Source organism: Nannospalax galili, unplaced genomic scaffold, assembly GCF_000622305.1.
Source record: "Nannospalax galili isolate Female #2095 unplaced genomic scaffold, S.galili_v1.0 scaffold34, whole genome shotgun sequence".
In the NCBI taxonomy this organism is placed as follows: Eukaryota; Metazoa; Chordata; class Mammalia; order Rodentia; family Spalacidae; genus Nannospalax; species Nannospalax galili.
In genome coordinates, this window is record NW_008338996.1 from 2,008,167 (window position 1) to 2,035,323 (window position 27,157).

The window sequence follows — 27,157 nt, forward strand, 5'->3', positions numbered from 1 at the left end:
AAGGGGCTTTAAATTCCCTTAAACTTTTTTTTTTTTTTTTTGGTCTTTTTGAGACAGGGTCTTCCTATAGCTCCAGCTGTCCTTGAAGTCACTCTGTAAACCAGGCTGACTTAGAACTCACAAAGATCCACCTGCCTCTACCTCCCAAGTGCTTGGATTAAAGGCATGCGCCACCACACCCAGCTAGGTCTGTTTCTTTTTGTAAACTTTATGTGCCTTCATGGTTTACTTGTTGGGCATGAAAAGCTGGTTGGTCGAGGCTTCAGGTTCTCTCTTTTGATTTTATATTGGAGTGGCCTAATTGCTTTTGTCTTCAGGAGTTCCCACAGAGGCCCGAGTGAGATGAGGCTCAGATGAGATCAGGTTTTCTCATAAGGTATGGGTCCCTCTAGGAAAGATGCTGCCCTCAAGAATTTGGGGGCTTGGCTGGCCTGGGAGAAGGGCCCAGCATAGATGCTGGTCTCGGGAAGCTGGTGGCTATGCCCCCCAGGGAAGTAAAGGGAGGTGAGTGTGGGACTAGGTCTAGAGAGTTCCTGGGGGCCACAGGGAGGAAATGGGTTTACCCCTATGCAAAGGATCAGGAAGCAGTGACAGCTCTGGGTCAAGAGGTTAGCCCCAGTGTCTGTGGTGTCAAGACAGGAAATGCGCCTGTACCCAGCCTAGGAGGAGAAACTCAGTGGGGGAGCTGGGAGGGTGAAAGAGGCTGAGGGAGTCAAGGTGCACTGAGCTCACTGAACTTACCCAGGGAAGGTGCTGGTATCAGGACACTGGAGGCTGTGCAGCCCAGGAAACAAGGGGATGTGAGGGCAGAACCTGGTCCAGAGGGTTCCTGGGGACCAGGAAAGGTGCTTGTACCATGACACTGGAGGCTGTGCAGCCCAGGAAACAAAGGGATGTGAGGTCAGAACCTGGCCCAGAGGGCTCCTGGGGACCAGGACAACGGAGGCTGTGCAACCCAGGGAAGTAAAGGGAGGTGAGGGTGGGATCAGGCCCAGAGGGTTCCTGGGGACAGTAGGGAGGAACTGGGTTGGTCTGGATGCAGAGGATCAGGAAGCAGTGGTGGCTCTGGGCCAAGAAGTTGGCCCCTGTGTCTGGGGTGCCAAGACCGGAAATGGGCCTGTACCCAGCCTAAGAGGAGAGACTCGGTGGGGTGGGTGGGCTGGGAGGGTGAAAGAGGCTGGGGGAGTCAAGGGGCACTGGGTGTGTTGGACATACCCAGGGAAGGTGCTGGGACCAGGACATGGGAGGCTGTGCAGCCCAGGGAAGTCTTGCTCTGATGTTTGAGATTGAATACATAATACTTTCTTTCCATACCCCCAATACATGCTTGTATAAGTTATATTCAGAAGTTCCTCACCTACTTTGTTTAGTGATCTTGGGGACTGAACCCAGGGTCTCATGCATGCTAAATAGGCACCCTACCACTGAGTTATAGCCTCAGTCCAAAAGACAAGATTACTTAAAGCTAATAAATAACTTAATAAGTTAAGATATTTTTACTCTCTGGATCTCATTGTTTACATCTACATGATATTATTAATATATTTAGCATGAAGGATTTTGTGAGGATTTTGTGTGATATGTATGTGTTTATGTTGTGAATAGCGCATGACTTAAGCTCAATCGTTGGACAGTTCTAGGCGGTGAATCTGCTTTGTCAGTTTTAGAGTGAGAAATAGAATTAGTGTCTCACAGAAAGACGAAAAGTTTGTCCTCTCACAGGAGGACTGAGTCAGCCAGACTTGGATATGAGTAGAAATTGGAATATTTGTTCTTTGTTGGTAAGTTACAGGAGACATTATTCTTTATAAAAGGAAGAAAAAATTGCTCTTCTTCCGTTATCATAAAAATCAATTATATTTAAAACTGAACATTCTATATTTTAGAAAAAGAATATCTAAAATTAATTGACTATATACTAGACAATGGCCTATCCCCTATTCATTTAATCCTCATGTCAAGCATATGAAGTAGATAATAGCATTGCAATTCTTATTTTTACAAGAAAATATTGCAGCTTTGAAATTTTGCCTAAGTAATACCTATTGAGTTAAAGAGCTACTGCTGGGAAACCTCCATTCTAGATCAACTACCCCTGGTCACTCTGATGGTACAGCCTTCCTCAAAACCTCAAATACTGAGCTATAAGAATGAGTACTACCTTTTAAACTCTTGATGCTTGACTCAATTGATGATCAGAGTACTTGTTATTTTTAAGGACTTCCAGTCTTGGCCCTGGTATGAGGTAGCTCATGCTTGGTAAGAGTTAATTCCAGTTTGGGCTTAATAGACATTTAGGCGATGATATGCCCTTTAATCAGTAAGTATCTTATGTGATGTATGCATTATTTTCTCTTTGTATGTATGTTTGCTTTCATCAAGAAGCTTACACTTTATGCAAGGCTAAAGAAAATAAGCTACTATAACATAATACAGAATATTTTCTAAGTATATGCATAATTTGTAAGCAAAGTACTTTAGGGAACTAAAGAACTTGAGATGATGTTCCCTTTAGCTCTGATTTCGGGACACAGAGAGATAGAAGACCTATCAGAAGAACCCAGAAGAGCATTCCCTGAAATAGCGCAAGGAGATGGGAATCTCACCTTCTAATTCCTGTTACAATTCTCTTTTGCCTTGGCCTCCCTATTCTCTTTTTTAAAAAAAATAGAAGTAGAAAAATGAACTCAGTTCTACCTGACTCTCTCACACATTCAAGGTCTATGGAACAAACAACTGACTTTTTAAAAATTAATTTCCCCATCCTTTATGTCCATATGTTTCAGTGGGAGTTGTTCCAGTGAGGGTAGATTTTGGCTCCCAAAAGCCAGATGTGGGTTGAGCAATGTCTTTGTATGCAAACCAAAGTCCTTTTTGTACTGACAAAAGGCCACCCTCTTGTATGTATCAGTGTTACAGCCTGTTTAATTAGAAAGAGTTGGTCTCCAATATCTGAACTTTTATTTTTACTTTTGGAACGCATTTGTAATATTTTCCTGATTCCCATTTTGAAATGTGCTTAAGAAGCAAATAGATAACATTTCATCTCAAAAAGCAGTATGCTAGTGAAGGCATGAATCTCTTCATAGATAGCTCCTAAAATATTGTGAGATTTGACTTTATATGTAAATAATTATATGTATTTAAGATTTTGAATATTCATAATAGATTAGTATGCAAGATTTATTATTTTAGGTTCTTAGTAAGATAGCAAGTTCTGTGATGATCTAATATTCTTCTGAAAAAATCTGTGTTTGCTGCTGTATTGTATATTTTGAAATATTTACTGCTTTGGATTTTGACTTACAAAAAGTTGCTCCAGGTCAGAAGACAAAGTTTGTGACATAAAAAAGCTCAAAATTAATTTCAAATAGAAAAATGACAGAACACCTTCAAGGCTCACATTCATAAAGAGCTCTGAAAAAAATCATCTCATGTAATATTTGGGAGTAATATCTGCTTGTTCAAACTCTTTGTTTTATGTATAGCTATGGAAGATTTTAAAAGAAAGCTATTGATTTACGAGAAAACAACAAAGAAGAAAGATTTGTCATTATTTTCATGTAATAAGGGCGTTGCATTTGCCAGCTATGTCAAAAGGCATTGTCCCTGTTCTCAAGAAACTGACAGGCTAGTGGAAGGGTAGCCAGGCAAACCAAATGTTAATGCTTGCAAAATGCACAAGTTGATTCAGGAGAGAGGAATTCATGTTTAAACTGAGATTAAAAAATGAGTAAAATTTGTATGAAAAAAAAGAGGTTCTTATTTTTAAGACAAAGAGTGGGGAGGAAGGATTGAAAGGGAGTAGGAAACAAGACTTCTCTGTCTTCTGTTGTAGCTCTTAACAGTTGGCTATAGTAGATGTTTAGTAGAATATGAATGAGCAGCTGGACCATGAAGGGGCTAGTGTGCCCCCAAGTTCATTTATCCATGAAATATAATTGAATAGGAGGTGATACCAGATTTGCTTTTTAGAAAAAACACTCTGCCAGAAATCTGGTGAACAGAAAGAGTGAGCTCACACACAGAGACCAGTAGGAAGGCCTTTGCAACAGTTTAAGCAAGAGAAGTTAAGGCCTAAGCCAAAGCATTGACATTGGCACAAAGAAGGTAACCAATTTAAGGGTTAAATGGTTGCTTTCTAATGTATGGAGCAAGGGAGAGAGAGCAAGATGGCGGCCATGTTTCATTCTGACTTGGGCACAGAAGTGAAGAAATACTCCAACTAGATAAAAAAAACAGGTTGAAGGAGGAAATGGTGATATTGCTAAGCTTCAAATGTGTTGACACTGAAATGACTGGATGCTCAGGTAGAGATGCCTGGTTGACACTTGTGTATACATTTCCCAACAAATTCAAGAAATCTTTAAAATTATATTTGTTTTTAAAGATTTGTTTTATTTTCAATTATGTGTATATATGGGGGGGTGCACATGTGAGTGCAGGTGCCACAAAGTCCAGAAGAGGATGTTTGATCCTCTGGAGCTGGACTTACAGACACTTATGAGCTGCCAGACATGGGTGCTGGGAACTGAACTCAGGTCCTCTGAAAGAATAGTATGTGCTCTTAATCTAAGTAATTATATTCTTATTCTGTTTTGTAGAAAAATAAAACAAAGCCTCATAACTTTATTATACATGTCAATTATTATTCTTTCAAGTATACCAATTTCAAGTTTAAATTATTTTTTTGTGACCTTCAGTATTTTTTTTTCTTTGAATGTGACATTTTTTAGAGGAAGTTAGAGTAAGTAACTCAGCTTTTCTCTGATTATGGTTCATTTGTTTCAATAAACATTTATGCATTGACAAATGACTCAAGTCTTAGAAGGTATATTATGCACATTATACTAACTGGCATGTTAAGCTCATGGAAAAAGCAAGTTAAACTAAAATGGTAAGTGGTCAGAGAGGAGTTTGTTCAGGAATGGGCACTGAGGGCATTGAGATTTATGTGTAAACAATGCATGTCTAATGTAGTCTGGAAAGTGTTATCTGTTTTGTATCTACAGCTGCAGTTTCTTATCAGGCAGAATTTTCCCTCCTAGCCGTCTAATTATTAACTAAATAGCAACTGTAGGCAAATGAGTGGAAAAAAACCCACCTTTCCAGCTATCAAGTGACCTATGTGACCAGATGTCACAATGAGTTGATATTGCTGCTATCAAATGCCACTGTCACTAAATCTTATCATAGACTCCTCTTGTTTAATTTTATTTTTACTCTTAGGCCAGTTTGTAATTTTTGAAAGAAGTATTTTAATATTTGCTGTTAGTAGCATTAAAGAATCACTGGTTTTGCTTCTAGAGCTTGTTGCCATCTGTAATGTGCCTGTGGTATATTCAAGTTCATAAAAATGTGGCCGTTGGTATGGAGGTACTGTTAATTTCACAGCTGAATTTTTTTTTTGATACAAAATACTGTAGTTACATGCAGGTACTTTAATAAATCTGGGAAGATGGCCATAAATAAGACAGCGGGCCTGCTCCAAAGGAGCTTCTGCCATAACATAGAACTAAGATATGTATCTATGTTCTACTACAAAGTAAAAATTGACTCATATCACAAAATATGAGGATAAAATTTTTTAAAAGGTTGAGAAGCCAGGAGACATCAATTATAGCTGTGAAAACCAGAGCTGGATTCACTGAGGCAGTAGCATATGACCTGTTTTGAAGAAAGGAAAGAATTTAGACATACAGAAGTAGAACAGTAGAAAAGGCTTTATAGAACAGGAAACAGCAGTAGTGTCTCAGGAAAGTTTCTAGTAAGGACATCAAATAGACAAGGAACAGGATAAGAGAGGAATCTGGGAAGTCCTCCTGGGGTCAGGTCACAGGACATTAAAGGACAGATTGATTCTTTGAAATTTGTTTGCTAAGCAATTTTTTAAAAAGTATTTATTATTTTATGTGTATGAGTGTATTGCCTGCATGTATGTGAGTGCACCCATGTCATGCAGTGCTGCAGATGTCAGAAGAGAGCTTCGGATTCCCCTGGAACTGGAATTAAGGATGGTCTGTAGCCACCATGTGGGTGCTGGGACTCAAACCCAGATCCTCTGCAAGAGCAGTCAGTGCTCTTAACCACTGAGCCATCTCTCCAGCCCCACTAAGCAATTTTTAAAGATTCATTTTTATTATGTGTATGGAGGGTTGTGCACCTGAGTGCAATGCCTGCAGATGCTAGAAGAGGGCATTGAATCCACAGGAGCTAGAGTTACAGGAGGCTGTAAGCTGCTGGACAGGGGTGCTGGGAACTGACCCCTGGTCCTTTGGAAGAGCAGTCTGTGCTCGTAACCACTGAGCCATCTTTCTCACCCTTTGCTAAGCAATTTTTTTAAAGCAGGAGTAAGATTAACACTGTATAGTTGCAGTAGTCCAATGTGGGTATGTGTAGTATGGAGTGGTTAAAGGCAGAGTGAGAATTAATGAGGGCTAAAATAAGGGTACTCCATGAGAATGGAGAGAAATGGAGAGAATGAAGGGTCATAAGAAGGGGAAGTTTTGGGCTGGAGGAATAGCGCAGCCGTTAAAGGCTAAGGCTAACAACTAAAACGTTAAAGAAGGGGAAGTTTTGTGAGAGCTCTGCCTCTGTGTACAGCTCTCCAGGAACTTTGTGCCTTGCATCAGTGCATACAAATCTAAAGGTAGTTTGTGTTCCTAAATTGAATTTATAGAAATACTAGTCTAACCTTTCCTCTAGGTCTCACCCTCTCCCTGTGCTTATTGTTCTTTTGTGTTGCAGGCTTCAGGAAGTGAATTGCTACTACCCAGTGTATCCCATGGGAATTTAGTCTCCCATGAGCCTTGCTGTTGAATGTGAAACAGCACCTCCATTCCTGTGTTCTTGGTGTGTTTTCTGAAAATAAATCCAAGGATCTTTTAAGAGTTTTAAAAACTTATTCTTCATAGGGAGGCCTTTGGGTATGGCACACAAAATAGATGTGGGAAAGTTGAAAGCTTATATAGTTGACAAAGCTTTTTTTTTTTTTTTTTACAAACAGGCTTCAAATATAATCATACTTGTAATTCATTTTCCCACTTAAGTACTCTGACCTCACATGTCTCAATCGCATAAAGTATAGTACCTTCCTTTTGAGGTTACCCATTCTCCAGTAGTTAATTACTCATTGTCCAACAGCTCTGGGGGTCAGTCCTCCTGTGATGCTAAGCATAGCAGAATGTGGCTGTGAGGAGTTCACTGATGTTTCTCAGTGGAACCTGCAATTGCTGATGACAGCCTGGTCACAATGCTTGGTGCTGCTCACTGCTGTGGTGGTGCTTATACCAGTCTAGATCCTTACAGTCAGCAGTGATTTTATTTCCTTTTCTTTTTTTTTTTTTTTTTTTTTTTTTTTATTTTTCTTTTTTTTTTTTTTTTTTTTTTTTTTTTTTTTTTGAGGGAAGATGAATTTACTCCCTTAATGCCAAGTTCTCTTAAGGATGCTCTAAACTGGGCCTCCTAAGTTACAGACCTTAACAATTGACTTCTTTAGTTTCTACATGCTCCCAAGCCCAGTGTACATCCAGTCCCAAAAATACTGAGGGCAGTTTTTAGAATCTTTTCACTAACAAACCTGAGCTACTACTCCTTCCCTGATGGTGAGGCACCTTTCATAAACATTCAAAATACAAAGAGTTTTGGAAAACCCTTCTCTCCAGACAGTGGGACCTCTTCAGCCTACAGTCACATAACTAAGGGAAACCTAACTTAAAGGATTCATTTCAGAAATATCTGCTTCAAAGTTATTTTCTACCTCTGTACAAATGGCAAAATAATTGTAAGCTTCTCTTGCTAAAGAGGAAACCACAAAGAGAATCTCTAGGTAAATCCTTCGTCATGGGCCATTTCATTACACTTAAAAATTTTTTAAATCTTATAAACACATAATGTTTTTTGGTCTTTTATGCATGTTTACTTTCTGCTGGACTAAGTGCTTTATATACATTATAAAATTAAGACAACAATTTACTGAAAATAAAGAAATTGAGACTTAATTTTCCTCAATTGTTAAGTGTTAGAAAAATGCTTATTTCTTACTCTTCTGCTATTAGTAGGTCCCAGAGTTTAATTAAGTGATTGAGCCTGTGCTCTCTGTCTCTGTGTTTGTGTGTGTTGAGAATAAAATCCAGGAAATTGTACCTCCTAGGCAAGTGCCGTACCACTGAGCTATAGCCTTTGCCCTTGCTTGTTTGAGACAGGGTCTCTCTGTGTCACCCAGGCTGGCTTCAAATTTGTGCTTTTCCTGCCTCTGCCTCCTGAGTGCTGCTGGGATTACACCACACCCAGCTCCTCTGCTTGTTTTGTAAATGAGCTAACCATTCTCTTTCTTTAGCTGATATTAAAGATAGGTTCCTCGCATTAAAAGTATTTAATGGCTGGGCCTGGTAGCTCATGCCTTTAGTCCCAGCACTTGGGAAGCAGAGGCAGGCAGATCTCTGTGAGTTCAAGGCCAGCCTGATCTACATAGTGAGTTCAAGGCCAGCTGTGGCTACAGGGAAACCCTGTATCAAAAAGACCAAAAAGAAAGTATCATTTAAATGAAAATTTTAAACAAAATATAATAATATCATTAATAAGTCATGTGTATATTATGTGCCCCTTATAGGATGGGTCCAGAATGGGTTTGCTCTTTGTATGCTTTTCATCTTCAGACTTCTTAGGCTCAGTCTAATCATAACCAACCCAAACTGAGGGACATTTTACAGAATACCTAACCAGAACTATTCAAAAGCTTTAGGGAAAGACCTTGAAGTTATCAGATTGAAAAGGATAAGGAGACATGACAAGTGAATGCAAGTTGATGTCTTGGTCTGGAACCGGCAACAGAAAGCTGTTAGTGGAAAATTTAGGGAAGTCTGGTCAAGTCTATAGTTAATAGCACCTTATGTTAACTTGTCTTTTTATTAGTATTCTGAGGTTATGTAAGAAGTTAAATATTAGGAGTTGAGTGAAAACGACATGAAAGCTGTCTGTACTTTAAAATCCCTTCTTTAAATTTAATATTTCATGGTAAAAGTCAGAAGACTCATTATTTGGAGTCGACAATAAAGGGAGTATGGATAGTGCTCTCTTACTCTGAGACCCTGAGAGTGAAGTTGTTCTTAGTGGTAATCCTTGCTCTTGAATCCAGCAGAAGAATTAGGATAAGCGAATAAACCTCGTTGGCACAGGTCCTTGCAATTATGTGATGTGCTTAGAATATACATTCAGACTCATAGCCTGACTTATGTCCTCTGAGGTTTCAAGAGGAGACCTAGAACTCATGCTGGTATTAGGTGGAAATACAAGGACTTTTGTTCCCACAGCAAAGCTTTTGTCTTCCCGTGTCCCTTGAAAGGAAATTAAATCAGCATGACTTTTTCCATTTCTGATTTTTTTCATCAAAAGAAATATGTGTTGTAGTGGACAGTGAGAAATACTGGACTGTTGAGCTTTTTGTTCTCTCAGAATATAATTTCCACTCAAAATATCTCAATTTGCAAATCTCAGAAAAAGGATTTGAATGCAAAGTTGCTTCAGATTTTCTGTGAAAAGGGCTAAGTTCTTCTGTCATAATTAATGTGACCTTCAGCTTGTAGGATTAGTCAAAAAATATCAAATGCATTAATATTGCTCCACATAGACTAAATGAGTTTTCTGGTTGATACATTACATGTATTTTGACAATTTTTAAAATTTTTTAATAACTACATGATTAGAAGAAGCATTTCACTACAACTTTAACATTTTCAGTAACACACTCCAGAGCAAGAGTGCATCTCTTTCACAAGTGGGTGCAAGTTTTTAGGTTCACAGTTGAATTAATACAGATATACAACATTGAACTCAGCATAAGCCCTGTAAGGCATAACATTGGATGAGTTTTTAACCTTTAAAAAAGATCTCCATTTCATTTTAGAATATATTGTTCCTTGCAGAAAGACTCATTGTTTTTGCTACTAACACTGAGATGTTGGCGCATCAAATCTGTATGTATCTGATTATTACTAGTCATAATTGGTTGCACTTGGATCCTTGGCACCTGTGTATGTCTATAAAGTCAACTTTTCAATTACATTTTTATTCATATGTATAAAAAACTTACACAGTACATGTACACATTTATCATGTTCAAACTAGGTTCAAACTCAAATGCTCAAATGTTTATTATCTCTCTGTGGCAAAAAAATTTTGGAATTCTTTCCCTTGTTTTGAAATACACAATACACAGTTGACATTGGTAGTTTCTCCACCTTGCAGTGGTGCACAGAGCTCCTTACTCTTGGTCTCCATAGTCTGCCTTCCTCTATCTCCTCTTCTTTCTCCTCCCAGACTCTGGCAACTGCCATTCCACTCTTGACTTCTGTGAGATCAGCTTCCAATTCCACATATTTGTGAATCTTGCAGTCACCTCCTTCTGTGCCTGGCTTATTTCATTTAACATAATCATCTCCAATTCTAGCCATATTGACACAGATGAAAGGATTTCATTCTTTTCTATAGCTGAATAGGAACCTATTGTATATATTTCTTTATCCATTCTTTATTTGATAGACAGGTATCTGCATTTCTTGACTCTTGTGAATAGTGCTGGCCTATGAATGTAGACATCTCTTCAGCATACTGATTTCATTTCCTTTGGATATGTACCCAGTGGTGGCATTGCTAGATCATATTGTAGTTCCTTATAAATTTCTTTTGAGGAATTTTATACTGTTTCCCATAATAACTGTACTAGTACATTAACAATGCAAAAGCTCTCTTTTTTCCACTCAGTTTTTCAAACTTCTTTTTACTACTAAATTCAGTAGGTTTCCAGAGAATGTTAATTTATTAATATCTTCAAAGTCATTTGCAATTAATAGCATTCTTCTAGTTCGTTTCTACAGCAGTTGTGGGAGCTAGATAAGTATGACTATCTAGCAAGTTACAGATGAGAAGTAATCATACGAAAAGGCTATACAAGTCCAAGCTTGCAGAATAACTACCAGAATAAGAAGAGTTGATTTAATGCCTTCCAATGTTCCTTGTTCTTCTACTATATTAAATTCCCATGAAGAGCTAGCTGTGCTGCCACACACCTATAATCCCAGCTCTCAGGAGACTGAAGCAAGAGATCACAAGTTCCAGGCCAGTCTGAGCTATTTAATAAGACCCCGTCTCAAGGAAAACAAACAACATTACCGTAAAACCTTCCATGGCATTCAGTGCTGGGTTAGTATATGTCCCTGTGCTCTAGATCAAGAGTTCTTGACCTAAAAGGGGGGACACACATGGAATGTATTGATGAGTAAATGTATTTTCAGTAGAGAAGTTCCATTATATTGGATAGATTCTCAAAGATACCATAAGGTTTAGTTTTATTATAAATACTATACAGAAATGACATAGACATTATTTCCATATTGTCAAAAAAACATAATGAAAATACAACTTCTATTGTGAATGACAAAATGCCTTTCTTCTGTGCTTAACACACACACACACACACACACACACACACACACGGTGACCAGTTTATAAATTTGTACTTTTGTTCACCTTGAATTGATTTTTTTAAGGTCAGCAAATGAATAGGATACCCAGCAAAAAAAAAAATAATATAGCTATTTGAAGGAAAAAAATATATAGGGAAATATATTAATTTTCTAGACTGACATATTTGTAGAAAGAAACAACACAATCCAGGAGAGGAAGCAGGAAGAGCAAGGAAATTAATGTCACTGAGCACTGTTACACCGCAGTGTTTGATGATCTTCACATCTAAGCTTCTCAGAACAACTTATTCATCTTTTAGAAGCTAGGTTACTTAGTAACAGGGAATAAGTAATATTAGAATTTATATTTGAGCCCAGGGAAAGCAAATCCAAGGATTTGCATATGTTAGACAACTATTTTTGAAGTTTAAATAAATCAGCAGTTAAAAATATTTAAACTCATATCTGTTTTGCCCCAAGGGTCTTCCCACTGTACACTGAAATGGAGTGGGCAAGATTATATATGGCAGTGTGCATATCTCATGCAAATCCTGCCTTGGATGTGGGTGAACATGATTCATTCTCATAGGGGTGGTCATTGGAGATATAAATCTAGAAACCAGATTTGGGCTACAATTACAATAAATATTGCATAGAGGGCAACATGAGGTGAGAGAGTATACACAGAGAATCATGAAAGGAAAAGACAGGAAGTAGGACATTATAAATATCAAAGCTGGTATGAAGTGTCAGAATCTGACTTGCTGTGATATAAATGGCAGGTATTTGACTTATGGAGATCTGAAAGTAAGTGTCCTGATCTAGGTTTTGGACTGGGAAGAATGGAGTTGGGGCAACTAGGACCAGGAACCAGGAATTGAGAAACTAGGGACAGTAGTTGTAATTCAATTATTGAGGGGACTAAGGTCAAAGGAACTGGGGCTTGATGACAGACCCCTGGGTCTGTCTTAAGTACCCTCCTCTTAGGTTGGAATCCATGCCAAATTAATAGTATAATACTAAGCCTAGAGATAGAAGTTAATTTTACCAAGCAGGGATAGGACATAAAAATAGTGAAATACATACAGTGATAGTTTTCAAGTTAATTTCATATACTGATTATCTAGTAATGGTCCCCAGATCAACAATATAAGCATAATCTGAGAATTACATAGAAATATAAATTCCCAGGCTCATGCCAGAACTTTGAGTCAAAAACTCTGAGATAGGGCTCAATGATCAGTGTTACCACAAACTCTCATGGGGTTCAGATGAATGCTGCAATTTCGAACCATTGATTTAGTGGGCAAATACATTGTTGTCAAAAACCCAGTCAGCTTATGCAAAAGTAGAACAAAATGGAAGTAAAAGTCTATGATGTTCGATGGGGAAACTCTGGCCTCTATTCTTCACTTATATAAGCTAATAAAGCCTGCTTGGTAGAGTTTTTATTGATTAAGCAAATACATTGAGAGGTTAAGCAGGTGCTGGGGAGATGGCTTATTTGATAAAGTGCTTGCTGCACAAGCATGAAGACCTGAGTTTGGATTTGCGGCACCCATGTAAAAAGCCTGAGTGTGGTGGTTACACTTGCAATCCTGGTGTGGAGTAGGCAGATCTAGGAGGATCACTAGAGCTCGCTGGTCAGCTAGTCCTGCTGAGCCAATGAGTTCCAGGTTCAGTAAGAGACTCTCCTTCAAAAAACATAATGGAAAGTGATAGAGGAAGACGCCTAACATTAACCTCTGACCTCCACCTGTCTACACACACACACACACACACACACACACACACACACACGAGGGGTTAAGTAAAACAGACTTTTTATTTGAGGTGCTTTTTTTCTTGTAAGCTTTTATTTCTCTTGTTTTAAGGAGCAAATCTAAGGGATCTCTGATGTTTTGATTGGCCCATCATAGATAGTCATTAAAGGTCTTGCTCTGTCACCTAAAATGACTATCTTATTCCCAGCATTTAAAGAGGTTGATCTAAATGTGAAATAAGGTGTTAGCATTAAGTGTGTGGCAAATGCTAAATGGACTAAAATGGAAACAAATTTGACACTTAGATATTATCATGGCTTAATGAAGAAATCACATGGATTTTTGGAGCCAGGTTGTACAATTCTCAAACAAAATTTATGTGCCTGGCTGGTGCTGCATACTAAGTTATGCATTGAGAATACAACAGTGGACAAAACGCATAAAATCCTCTGATTTCACAAAACTGACTTTCTAGATGAGGAGAGAGAAAATGAACAAGGTAGCCAGCAAGAAAATAAAATATGTGCTTACATAAAATAGTAAGAAAAATTATAATTATACAAATTATAATTTATATGGTATGGTTTAGTCAGTCCTTGTTGAGAACATAGCATTTGAATAAAGAACGGAATAAGGTAGGGGCATGCCGTGTGGATCCTTTGTAGAAGAGTATTGACAGTGTAGGAACTGAGTGCAGAGTCCCCAAGGAAGGAGCATGCTTAGTATATCTGAGCAGTACAAAGTCACTGGCTGAAGCACTGAACACTGAAATGTGAAAGCAAAACAAAAAACTTGTAGGAGAGCATCTTCATGACCTGAGGTAGGGAAAGATTGCTTCAGCAATAATCTAAATATAATGATAACACGTAGAGTTTTTACTGTGTCCGACACTGTTCTGCACACATGCTTAGCATGGTAACTAAATTAACCCTTATGACATTCCTATGAGCAAGGTTCTCCATCTTTTGGATGAGAAGAGGTCATATAATTATGTGAAGTCATATGACTATTGAGAGAATGAGGGTGTAAATTTAAGTATTCTAGCTCCAGAGTTCATGTTATTTTTAAAGTTTATTTTTAACTGATTCATAAAACATAAAATTGTACATATTAGTGACATATATGTAATGTTTCAGTGCATGTCTACTTTGTTTTTTGTTTAAATCAGGTAAAAGCATATCTCTCCCCTCAAATATTTATACATTTCTTTATGGTGAAAAGTATATGAAAAATTATTATCTTGGAGTTTATGTTCTTAACAATTTTGCTAAACAACTCCAAAAATAAAAAGAAGGAAAAAAATCTTAACGAATTCAAGGATATTAAAATGAAAGAGCTCTTAAAAAAAAGAAATCACAACCTGGGAAAAGATAATATTAGCACAGGAAAAGATTACTTTTCCAGAAATAGATAAGGAGCTTCTACAAATAAGTGTCAAAAATACTGGGGAGACTCTATGTAGAAGAGGAAATTCAGGTGACATATAAATATGGAAGCATGCTTTATTTCTTTGGTGAAGAATGCAACTTAAAACAATATGCTACTATGTTAGTTTTCAGATCCGCAAACATTTAATGGCTGATGCTGTCAAGTATTAGTGAGATGGTGAGCAGTGGCACTCTTATTGCTGTTGGGAGTGTGAGATAGTACTGCCGCTTTGGAAAATAAGCATTGCCTAGTAAAGGGGGTCACATAGAAACCCTGTTACCTAGAAATTCATTCCTTGGTGCATTCCCTAGAGAAAATGTACTCATGAGTACATTAAACACACACACACACACACACACACACACACACACACGCACATGCGTGCACAGGAGTGTGATTCACAATGGTTAAAAGGTTTTTTTTAAAGAATATTTTTATTTATGTATATGAGTTGCCTACATGTCTGTAAGTGAACCTGTGTTGTACAAAACCTGCAGAGGCCAGAAGGGGGTATTGGATCCCCTGGAACTGGAGTTATGGATGGTTATTAGCTGCCATGTGAGTGCTGGGAGTTGAACCCAGGTCCTCTGGAAGAGCAACAGATGTTCTTAACTGCTGAGCCATCTCTCCAGCTCCTAGTTAAAAGGTTTAAAACAACCCACATGTGTAGGTGTTAAACTCATGTGATGAAACATAGCAGTGAAATGAATGTGCACTTCCCTAGCACATGTGAAGTCCAGGGTTTAGTGCATCTCTCTGATTTTTTTTTTAAAAAAACAACTATATAAATTTATTCCAAGTGAATCTCAAATACATAAAACTATATTAAGAAAAACAGGAGGCGGGATTGGAGAAATGGCTAAATAAAATTAAGTAAATCTTTTTAAAAAAAAGGAAAACAGAAGATGTGTCAGAAAACATATCATAACTTTTTTTTTTCTTTTTTGAGACAGGGTCTCCCTGTAGCCCCAGCCGGCCTAGAACTCGCTATGTAGACCAGGCTGGCCTCTAACTCACAGAGATCCACCTCCTCTGCCTCCCAAGTGCTGGGATTAAAGGCGGATACCATCATGCCTAGCTATTGCTTTTATTTATATGGATTGAGCATTCTTAATTTGAAAATCTAGACTACAAAAGTGCTGCAAAATTGAAAAATCATGACATTCAAAAAGCTTTGAATTTCATGGTATTTCATGCTTCAGATTTTCAGATTAGGACAATCGGTTGGGAAATTCTATGCAGAAACTCCAAATTCTAAAAGACCCTGAAATCTGCAACATTTCAGATCAGTGATACCAAACCTGTATGAAGTTTAAGACCAGGCAAAACCTTTTACTTATTTATCTATGTGTTACTTAGTAATATACATGGAAGTGGTAAGCTCTTAAGGAATTAAAGCATAGTTAACAAAAAGCTGAGTTACTTCTGGATAAAAGGAGATGCTGTTGAGAAGCACAAGAGCTTCAAGTGTCTTGCTAGATAACAGCATTGACTTTATTCTTCTTGTATTGTATTGTCCTTAAATATATTTGCTACTATATAAATGATATACTTCACAATTAAAAAAATTTTTATTTATTATTTTTATTATATATGTATGAGTGTATTGCCTACATGTATGTGAGTGCACCCATGTTGTGGAATGCCGCGGAGGTCAGAAGAGAGGGTGTTGGATTCCCCTGGAACTGGAGTTAAGGACGGTTCGTAGCTGCCATGTGCATGCTGGAAATTGAACCTGGGTCCTCTGCAAGAGCAGTCAGTGTTCTTAACTGCTGAGCCAACTCTCCAGCCCCGATATACTTCACAATTTTAAAATGAAAAAACTTGAAAAGAAAAACAAATTTTGCAAGGACACTGGGTAAAATAATAGTATTTTATATAATGCTTGGTAAACCAGGAAATATATTTTAAACTCTTACTCATCAGGAGAAATATTTAAATGAGTAACAATTGAGCCAGGAGAAGGTTAACATGAAAAACTTCATCTAGGAGGATTGCAAGTCTGTTAAATCAGTAAGCACACTGTTTTAGGTTGCTTTTATTAAGAACATAAAGAGGGAAAACAAGAGACCAAAGGTACAGTTTCTGCTTCTGTCTGCTATTGACTGGTCATTTTGAAAACTTAAGTTTCTGCCAGTTGAGGGTGTTGAAAGTGTTCGTAAGAAACGAACCACATACAATATTCCTACTAGTGGGATGCACTTAAATAGGTAATTTTAATCAATCTTCACAATCTTTTAAAAGAGATAACTCTCATTTTTCATTTTTCAGGGCTTTATTTATCTCTTGAAGCAGGGCCCAGCTGTTCTTGAGCACCACTAGTAGCCAAGCCTGACCTTGAACTGATCCTCCTGCCTTCATCTCCAAAATGCTGGGATTATATACATGGGTTACCACACCCTATTCTCATAGGAAATTTAGCTGGGAAGTGATAAAACCAAGATCACGAAGGTCATAGAATCATTGTAAGGGCCGTTTAAGGAATTTGTGGATATTATACCTATGCTTTTTGTATAGTCCATAGTAGGAACTCTGTGTTAGCTCTGCCTCCTGACCACTGAGCACTCCCCTGTAGAATTAGAACTTCACATCAAAGGCATGGTCTTCAGTATTGTCATTACCAACAGGAAAGCTGAAGCAGGTTTTCCTTTGCTCATCTGAATCTGCCTATGTTGTCATTTCTATGAGAAAATGAGTTCTAAATTGTATATACTATGAGTGAATTGTTGGAACAGTGCATACACAAATAGCATATCAATTACACTTTCTCTAAATGATTTTTTATAATGGATACAAAAAACTCAAATGTTAATGCATTTGAGATGTGACTTCTTATCTGGATGATCCCTGATCCTCTGTTTGCATTTTCTCCTTTCAAAATGACTGAAAATACAGAAATCGCTGTCCAAATAATAGAGTGATTGAGTGGATTGGAATTCTTGCAGCCCCATTTCTTCTTTTTTAAAAAGGGAAGGAAGTGAAAAATAACTTTCTAGTTGAATTAAGCTAGCCTTCCTGAATTATGGTCCTGGAAATATGGTACTTTGATATTTTTAACCTTGAAGTTTTACTTCTGACTTTTCAAATAAGCTTTTAAATTTGATGATGGTAAGATCAGTTATCAGAAAATATTTTTGTACTTAGACAATACCCTTTTTAAGCATTAAGAATTTCTGTCTGAAGATGGCTTTCCTCTAACATATTTTGGATTATCTGTCCTTAAAAAACAACAAGGAATGTTTAACATAATAGCCCAATGTTTTCAACAATAAAGCTCTCTTTTTTTCCTCCAGAAAAGGAGCTTTGCTCATTGCATAATGATCTTTTTCATGACCAGAAAGATAGGGGAACAGACAGTCTTTTGCCAAAATGTCCAATTCCTGAGTATTTTTGGTAACAAGAAAGGAAATACTACTTTGCATTACCTTTACAAAACTATGACTCAAACATGAAATGAAAGATTATTAATAACTTTTTGTTTTATTTTACCATGTAAAAACCTTTTCTAGTAACAAAAACTTTCTCACTACCTCTTAAACCTTATTTTCAAAAAATATTTTCATTGAGTTTTTATTTTTTATATTTTATTTATTATTTTATGTGTACGAGTATATTGCCTGCATGTAGGTAAGTGCACCTGTGTCATGCAATGCCCACTGAGGACAGAAGAGGCTGTTGGATTCCCTGGAACTGGAGTTACAGACAGTTGTTAGCTGCCATGTGGGTGCTGGGTTTCGAATCCAGGTCTGCTATAAGAACAATCAGTGCTCTTAATTGCTGAGCCATCCCTTCAGGCCCAGCCCTCTTTTAAAAATAAACAAAATACTCATTATTAATAAATAGACTCCTTCCCCCGTGTTTTATAGATAGCTACTGTTTAAGGACATGTATGCATACATATGTATTTGAGCACATGTGTGCAATGGCAGGATACGTTGAGGATGGGAGCATAGAAACACAGTTACAAGATATATTTGTTAATACCATATTTGAGAAGCAGAGACAAAAATAAAGCATTGTAACATCTCTACATGGCTGTTCTGGTCCCTGAATACTGGTCCGATGTCTTCTGCATAGCCCCCTTTTGGTAGTTTCCAGTAACTTGTAGCATTAGCCTAACATTTTTAGACTGGACTTCTTTTTTGGTTATTTGTGTTTTTGAAGAAGGGTCTCCCTGTAGCCCCAGCTGTCCTGGAACTCACTATGTAGACCAGGCTGGCCTTGAACTCACAGAGATCTGCCTGCCTTTTCCTCCCAAGTGCTGGGACTACAGGTGTGTGCCACCACGCCCGGCTTCTTTCATATATTTTAAGTCCTATCTGATCAAGCATTTGTACCCAGATATCCCTCAGTACAAGTTTGTCCACTGACATCTAGTCAGCCTATCTAGAGTTGCTCCCTTAAAGAACTACTCCCTTACTCAGCAGTAATCAGTTGCTAATAGTTCATCAGCTAGGGTTGGGACCTGCTGCCCATTTCCCCAGATCTGTGCTGGGTTTTTGTCTGATTGAGTCTGCAGGCGTCTTGTGTATACTGTCACTATTGCTTTAAGTTCATATGAGCAAGTTCCCAGAGGCCTGAAAGCCTCTCTTTTCTTATGGTTATGCACCAGCCCTGGCTCTTACAATCTTTCCACCCCTTCTTCCACAATGGTCCCTGAGCTGTGGGTGGGTGAGGTTTAAGATAGGAGTCCTATCCAGGGACAGACAGTTTCTTGTTCTCTAAAACTTAGCCAGCTGTGACCTCTTGTGTGCATCACACTTTGTTGTATGAGGAAGCTTCGCTGCTGAGAGTTGAGGGATGCACTGTAGATATGTCACTTAGGGATGGGCATCTCTCAGCCCCTTATTCTCTGTGTGTGGCCAGTTGTGGATCTCTGTAATAGTCTTCATCTGCTGCAAAAAGAAGCTTCTTTGTTGAGTGGTGTACAGTATACTTGTCTGTAAATATAAGGATCCATATTTTGCATATGGTAAGAAATTTCATTTGTCTAGAGATAATCTTTTTTTTTTTTTTTTGGTCTTTTTGAGACAGAGTCTCCCTGTAGCCCCAGCTGTCCTGGAATTACATAGTAATATGTAGACCAGGCTGGCCTTGAACTCACAGAGATCCACCTGCCTCTGCCTCCTGAGTGCTGGGATTAAAGGCATGCGCCACCATGCCCGACTGATAAACTTTATTTTTAATATGTTGAGAGAGCTTATAATCATCAGAGGTTTTTGTTGTTGCTAGTGATTTCAGACTTTATTTTAATTATTGGTCTCAATCCCTTCCCAAACTAATTATTCTTAGTTGTTAAAAAGAAGGAAGGAGAAAATTGATACATTTAGTTAATCTACTTCTTCTGTTTCTGGTTCTCCATGTCAGAGTGCCAACATGTAAACTGAGGAAAAAGGAAAGAAGGAAAGTAAGATTCCTCACTAGCCATAAATAAATAATTTATTTATTATCCATCTATCTATCTATCTATCTATCATCTATCTATCTATCTATCAATCAATCATCTATTTGTGTGTATGTGTGTGTGTGTGTTTGTGTGTGTGTGTGTGTGTGTGTGCAGGTGCTCATGGAGGCCAGAAGAGATGCCCAATGTGGGTGTTGGGAACCAAATTTCTGGTCCTCTGCAAGAGCCTCAAATGTTCCTAACTTCTGAGCCATCTCTCTAGACCCTATTGACCATAAATAAATTAATTCCCTTGATTAGAAATATGTTTTTAGTTAAAGTTGATAATATTGTGTCTAAATTTGTACACACATTATGTAGTTTATAGTCTCTAAATCTTAGGAAGAATATAGTTGATGTTTTGAAAAAACATGCCAAGATATTTGACATTAAAAAAAATCATTAACTAGACAACGCAAAAGGTCTAGCTGGCTCTGATCTCACCTAATGTAGGACTTTTTAGAGCTTTCCCTTCTCATTTGTAAAATTTTCTTTCTGAAAACTCTTTGTACTATGTGTTCATATCATGTTCTTTCCCTAGCTACATGTTTGCTCTAAACTAGTGATTACCCCTTAATTTCTTGCCATTTTAAAGAAGATTTTAAAAGTAGAATCTTAAAAGTAAATGCCTTAGAATCGTCCCTGTATTTGCATATTTGGACCTCCAACCTAGTCTTATAATTATCAGGAAAAAATCATGATTCAAGACTATTGTCTTCTTCTTCACAGCTACTTTCCTGTGACTTTGAGTTTGTGTTGATGTGCTGGGTGCTCTGTGCATGTGATTTTTAATTCTCGCAGTAGTGTGACAGAAGTTGTGTAGATATCCTCATTTTACAGAGGAGAGTACCTAGGCAAAGGGAGAGTAAGTGCTCTGTGACATCTCATCACCAGCAGAGCTGGAATAAAACTAGCTCCATCTCCTAGGGCTGTGTTTTTTTCCATAAACCTGATACCTTCCTTCCTGTATTCCACCCTTTCCATCTAATCAATATGATTATAAAAATGCTCTCCAGAATATTCTCCACCCACATACATTAAGCATTACAGAACCCTTTAAAGGACAGATTGGCTAGTATTTTTGTGGCATGTATATGTGTCATATCTTTAGATGATGGGCTTTAGGGTTTATTTATAAAAAATGAATAACTATTCACATTGGAAGATAACTCATTTGTTTATATAGTTCTAAGAAATAATTTTTGAGTTTTTTTCTGAGTATTAAACCTGGGCCCTACACATGTTAGCATGTTCTCTAACACTGAGTTATACCACCAGCCCTAGAAATAACTTTTTTTTGAAAGTTTGAGCTTGTTCTTTGACAGTTTCATGCATGTGTAGCATGCATTCTGATTATTGTAACCCCCTCTGAAAAATAACTTTTTAAGTATTAAAGCCTTACAATATTAGTTGATAATCAATGATTATGTAAATTCTCTAAGTGTTGGTACTATAAGAAAAATCTGAGAATCCCATTTGGGATAACTTAAGAAATGTGTAATACATGCTTAGTTTTCCCAAGTATAGTAAGTTTCTGGTTTGGGAATAATCCTGCATTCTTTTTATGGCATAATTCTCTGTATCACATTCATACTTTACTAGAAACTGAAATCTTTAAGAAATGGTATCATATGAGCAGATTCTACCTTAAATTTTTGTTAGCTTATCTTAGTAGTAAAGATTTCTGATTTATCTTTAAAAATCCAGTGCTATGCCCTTCTCCAGATAGGAAGCTATGGATCTTTAGTTCTTTTATTCCACATCTATGGACAAGCATAAGTGGTCTTTTAACAGCATCCCCCTCCCCCATTTCATTTATGTCATTGACCTTTGCTTCAGAACACATTCTGCAGTCTGTAACAGAGGGAGCCCATGAAAGGGGGTTTTGTTCGGCTTTATTCTATTAAAGAAGTCACACAGGCAAAGCTTTATATGTGCCGAGTGATTTAATTCTTATACATGCCAAAATTGGCCATGGGCCATGAGTAACATGATAGAAAAGCACTTCTAGTGCAGCTCTCAAAACCAGACTTCCTACTTCGCTCCCTCAATTTCTTTTAACGTGAAAAGAAAACACCTTCTTTCCTGTTACTTAAAAATCCACCCTGGAAAGTGAAGCGTGATATCTAGCCTCAGTCATTGACTTCATGACTGAGAGTTACTCTTGATTTTTTTTTTTTTAAGTAACTAAGGGTTAGATTCTCCAGGGAGAAGGATGCCAGCTTACATCAGCCTTTTGAGTCCCCAGAATGGAATTCTAAAGAGGAAGCACCTTACAGAGCCAGCAACAACTCAGGAAGATTGGCTTTATCATGGCTCTGGGATATGATTAGCAGTGCGATATTCCACGATAATACATTTTTTTCTGCTAGATGATAGATTGGGTAGATACCATCCTTCCTTAGATGTACTTCCTGATCTATTTGTGTGCTGAATAATGTCTTAGACGAATGAAGAACAAGCATGTTTTCATGTATACTTCAAAAGGCTAATTGGCTAATGAACACTGTTAGCTGTTCTTTAAAAGGTATATTATTTCTTTGTAATTTTCTCAAACTGTAAAGATCTTTAAGTGATTTCTTCTTTCAGAGTGATAAGAGCTTCCTGTGTTTTATATTTGATAAATATAGATTTTTTCCCCAGGTCTTTTAGTGTCTTTGGGATTTGTATATGATACTAAATATATATTGGGGAACATCTTTTCTATTTTGCAAAGTTATTTAAGTCACATTGCATACCAAGAGACATACTTGATAAATTTCTGTTGCATTTTTAAAAGAACAGTGCTCATCTTCTCTGTGGTCAGTACAAGGTTTAAACTTTAACTTGAACATCAAAATATTTGGTCTTGTATCCTCTGAGAACCTTGGACTTTGTTACACTACAGCTGCTTTTCAAGCAAGAAGATTGCTCAGCTTCTGTTAGGGAACACTTGACATTTACCAACAATGAGAAGAGATGGAGTTTATAGTAGATGGGATAGAAAAGAATCACTGAAGTCAGAACCTGCATAGATGGTAAATTATGCTGCTTGCGATCCACAGAATGGTAATAGAAAAACCTGGCTCTGTATAAATAAGCTCAACTCACTAACTGTGGACAGTAACTCTATGCTCTTGATAGTAAGTTAAGGATTACGACCTCCATCTAGTGGAAAGATTTATAGAGGAAATATATTAACATGGGTCTTCAATACATGGGATACATTGTTTTTATCTTATTTTTATTAGTGCTATGTTGTTCCTGCTTTTAGATGCCTCCATTTTAACATCTTCTGTAAATTTACTTGTTTTCCAGGAAACTGCATAACTGAACAAACTGGGTAGCTTTTAATAGATACAAAGTTGAGAGATGGTACATGAAACTGCCTTTCTTTCCTTTCTAGACTAGATTTGCTTGAGTCAGACTTTACTAATTTTCCATGTAGAACTGAGGGTGGTTTTCTATTTTCCTACTCCTTTTTGATAATTTTTCAGATAACCAAGACAAGAGAAAGGGAGAAGCTATCTTTATCACTGTTGCTGTGACAGAACACCTGACAAAAGCAACTTAAGGGAGAAAAGGGTTGTTTTGGCTCCCAGCTCCAGGGTACAGTCCATCGTGGTGGGGAAGTTCTGGTGCCAGAAGCTTGAGGCAGCTGGTCATGTTATCCACACTCAGGAAGCAAAGGGAAATTAATGCTCCTGCTCAGCTAGCTTTCCCTTTTTTATGTGGTCTAGGACCCAGCCCAAGGAATGATGCCAAAGTGAGTAGGTCTTCCCACCTCAATTAACCTAATCAAGATAATCTCCCCACAGATGTGTCTGGAGGCCTGCCCCCTGGGGGATTCTAGATCCCAATCTTGTCAGGTTGACAGTCAACACTAAGCATCACAGAAGCACAGTTCAACTCAAACTGTTCAAAGAATGTTTTTAGGGAAAGAAGGTAAAACTCATTGTTTAGGCTAGGGGGATAGTAAGCTGAGAGGCATATCTCAAATACTGGGGAGGAAAAAAAGTCCTTAGAGCACCCACACTTAAAAGTTATATTACTAGTCAGGTGTGGTGGTACACACCTTTAATCCCAGTACCTGGGAGGCAAAGGCAGGCAGATCTCTGTGAGATCTGGGCCAGTCTGTTCTATATAGTGAATTCCAGGCTGGCTGGGGCTTCAGAGAAACACTGTCTCAAAACAAAAAACCCCAAAGCCAAACTCATATTTCATTCTGAAAAATTCAAGCCAAAGTTCCAAAACTCCACAAATCTAAAACGTCCATTTTTATTATAGAGAAGACTATGAGAGGTAGTAGAGATTGCTTTGACTGATATGCCTAAGAGTCCTATAAATATTAGCAGGTTTAGCTTGGCCTCCTGAACTAAAATTAACAACTATATAGGGGATCATTGTTAGCAGCTGAATCTCTCAGGAAACTTTTTTTTAAAATATTTATTCTTTTTATTTTATGTGTATGCATGTATTGCCTACATGTAGGTAAGTGCATCTGTGTTGGGCAATGCCCGCAGATGACAGAAGAGACTTTTGGATCCCCTGGAACTGGAGTTACGGACAGTTGCCAGCTGCCATGTGGGTGCTGGCATTCAAGCCCGGGTCTTCTGCAAGTTCAGTCAGTGGTCTTAACTGCTGAGCCATCTCTCCAGCCCCTCAAGAAACTATTTTTAAAGACAGTTTTTTTGTTGTTAATTGTCTCTCATCCAGTATGGCTGGTGCTAAGATCTACACAGATAACTTTTGAGGTCCAAAAAGAACAGGTAAAGAAGGGAAACTCCCTCTGGGTGTGGTCCATATCAAGTGGAAAGCTGAAGCAAGCTGGAGGCCAACCTGGTCTAGGCTACATACTAAGTGTCTTAAAAAAAAAAAAAAAAAAAAAAAAAAAGATCTTACTCTGGAGGAAGTAAAAGAGGCAAAGAGAGAGTGTTTTAGTTTTAGTTGTTTTTTTTTTTTTTTTTGAGAACACTAGAAATTAGAGTTGTCTTTAATCTTTCTTTTCCTGCCAGTACCTATTTCTAAAATTTAGTCTGTGTATTTATTAACATTCATCAAGTGTTTATTAATACCTACAACAAGCCAGACATATACTTCATGTCCTTTCTGAGGTTACCCAGTTGATTTCATTTGGCCCCTGACTGAAAAGACTTATGTAGTAAGGTAAATGACATGAACACTGTTACAGCACATGGCCCCTGTACTTGTGCCAGATCTTGACAGTAGAAACTACATGATGTGGCCCAGGACTTTGGTAATCCAATGAGAAAAAAGACTTAAATATTGAAAGACTATAGAACAAATCACAATTAGGATTAAAGTGTAAAGATGGGAAGTCACAAGATTTCTGTGAGCCAGTTAGAGAAAAATTTCATTAGAAAAAGAGCTTTGAGGCAGGAACATTTTTAGGAGGAATGAAGACACTATATTAAGAATGTTTATAGAAGAAATAACAATACCAAGAAATACTTGAAGAAAATTGACAGAAACTGGTGCTATTGGATTAAGTGTATGATCATAAAAGTACAGAGAGAAGGAATTGAAAATGTAACATGGGGTCAGCTATGTGTGCATTGAATACTGTGAGTTTTACCAGATGCAGTTATTCTGAAATGTACTCCTTACCACATGTTCCCATCATTTTGATGCCCTTCTGTGGAAACTGGGTGGAATACACAAGGGAGTGGGGGTTTTTCCAGATAATTTTTATTGTGCTTTATAGTTAGGTCTGTGGACATGTTGTGGCATTTTTAAACATAAAAATGACTTCATTCCTTCACTCATGTCAAGCTGTCCACCTGCTGTGGGAGGATTCTTGGAAGGATAACAGTCTTTCTCTTAAGGAGTTCATAGGTAGTTGGGGAAATTAAACAGAGAACCAGAAAAATTAATTTTTCAAAAACCACAAAGCATTTGGTTAGTTGCCTAGTATGCTTCTGCCCCGAGCAGCTGTGTGCTTTTCCTGAAAGTCTTGTCACCATTTCTCCAGGAGCCACTGAAACTTTATTCAACCCCCTCCCTACTTTTTGCTGTGAGAATACTACAGGGTCTGACAATAGTTCCCAGACATTGGGAGCAATCTAAATTCCATCAAGAGAGTATTAAATAAAAGATATAGCATTTAAGTAGTAGCATAATGTGTTGCTGTAACTGTTTGAGGACTGGGAATGTGCTTGCCTACCATGTTCGCAGGCTTGGGTTTAAATCCTCAGGACTGAAAAGCAAGACAAATGTGTATGCTGGTGCAGAACTGCCCTACTGGATATTTATGTAGATGCAAACCACAAATATATTTCTTTTTGTCCCTCCAGGTTCATTCCTGACTCTGCTTTTCCTATGTATGGGAGGAGGCTGTCTTACATGGGCCACATCAATGGATGTCCTTGCTCTTTGGCTTCTGTTTTAAGTCTGCCAATGGGAATTCTTACTTTTAAATAAATAAATAAATAAATAAGTAGACCTTCATCACTTGCTTAGGCTTTCTCATTTTTTCTATTTTGGAAAATATCTCCATTCCCATATCCTTTTAACATCTTTTACATTCTCATTTTCTTTTTTAAAAAATAATTATGAGGCGTAATAGCATTAACAAATAATAGTGGTCTGCATCCTGATTCCCTATTGGCAATTTGGGTAACCCCTTCAGAGGATGGTGTGATAAGAATAGGTAATAGGTAATTGGCTAGGCAATTAAGGTAAAAAGACCGCAAAGAAATGTAGCAAGTTTTTTGGCTAAAAATCAAAATGTCCTTGGTCCTGTTAACAACATACTGTTCCAAAGGCCAAAAACATCAAGAGAGGGGATAATGTTAGAGTACCCAAAAGCCCCATAAAAATAAATAAATGAGGTGGTGGTGCACGCCTTTAATCCCAGCACTCAGGAGACAGGCAGACGGATCTCTGTGAGTTCAAGGCCAGCCTGGTCTACATAGTAAGTTCCAGGACAGCTGGAGTACAGGGAGACCCTGTCTCAAAAGACCAAAAATAAATAAATAAATGAAAGAAGGAAAAAAAGAAAGAAAGAAAAAAAGAAAGAAAAAAACGTGATGGGGAGATATAGGAGATGTGCAAGGGGGGGG

The 27,157-nt window shown here is 37.8% G+C and overlaps 1 protein-coding gene across 1 annotated transcript in view; it reads left to right on the plus strand.

The window, feature by feature from the left end:
• The window catches only part of Megf9 (multiple EGF like domains 9), a 148,423-nt gene that overhangs the window by 86,337 nt on the left and 34,929 nt on the right, over nucleotides 1-27,157 (plus strand). The gene's annotated exons all lie outside the window — the stretch shown is intronic.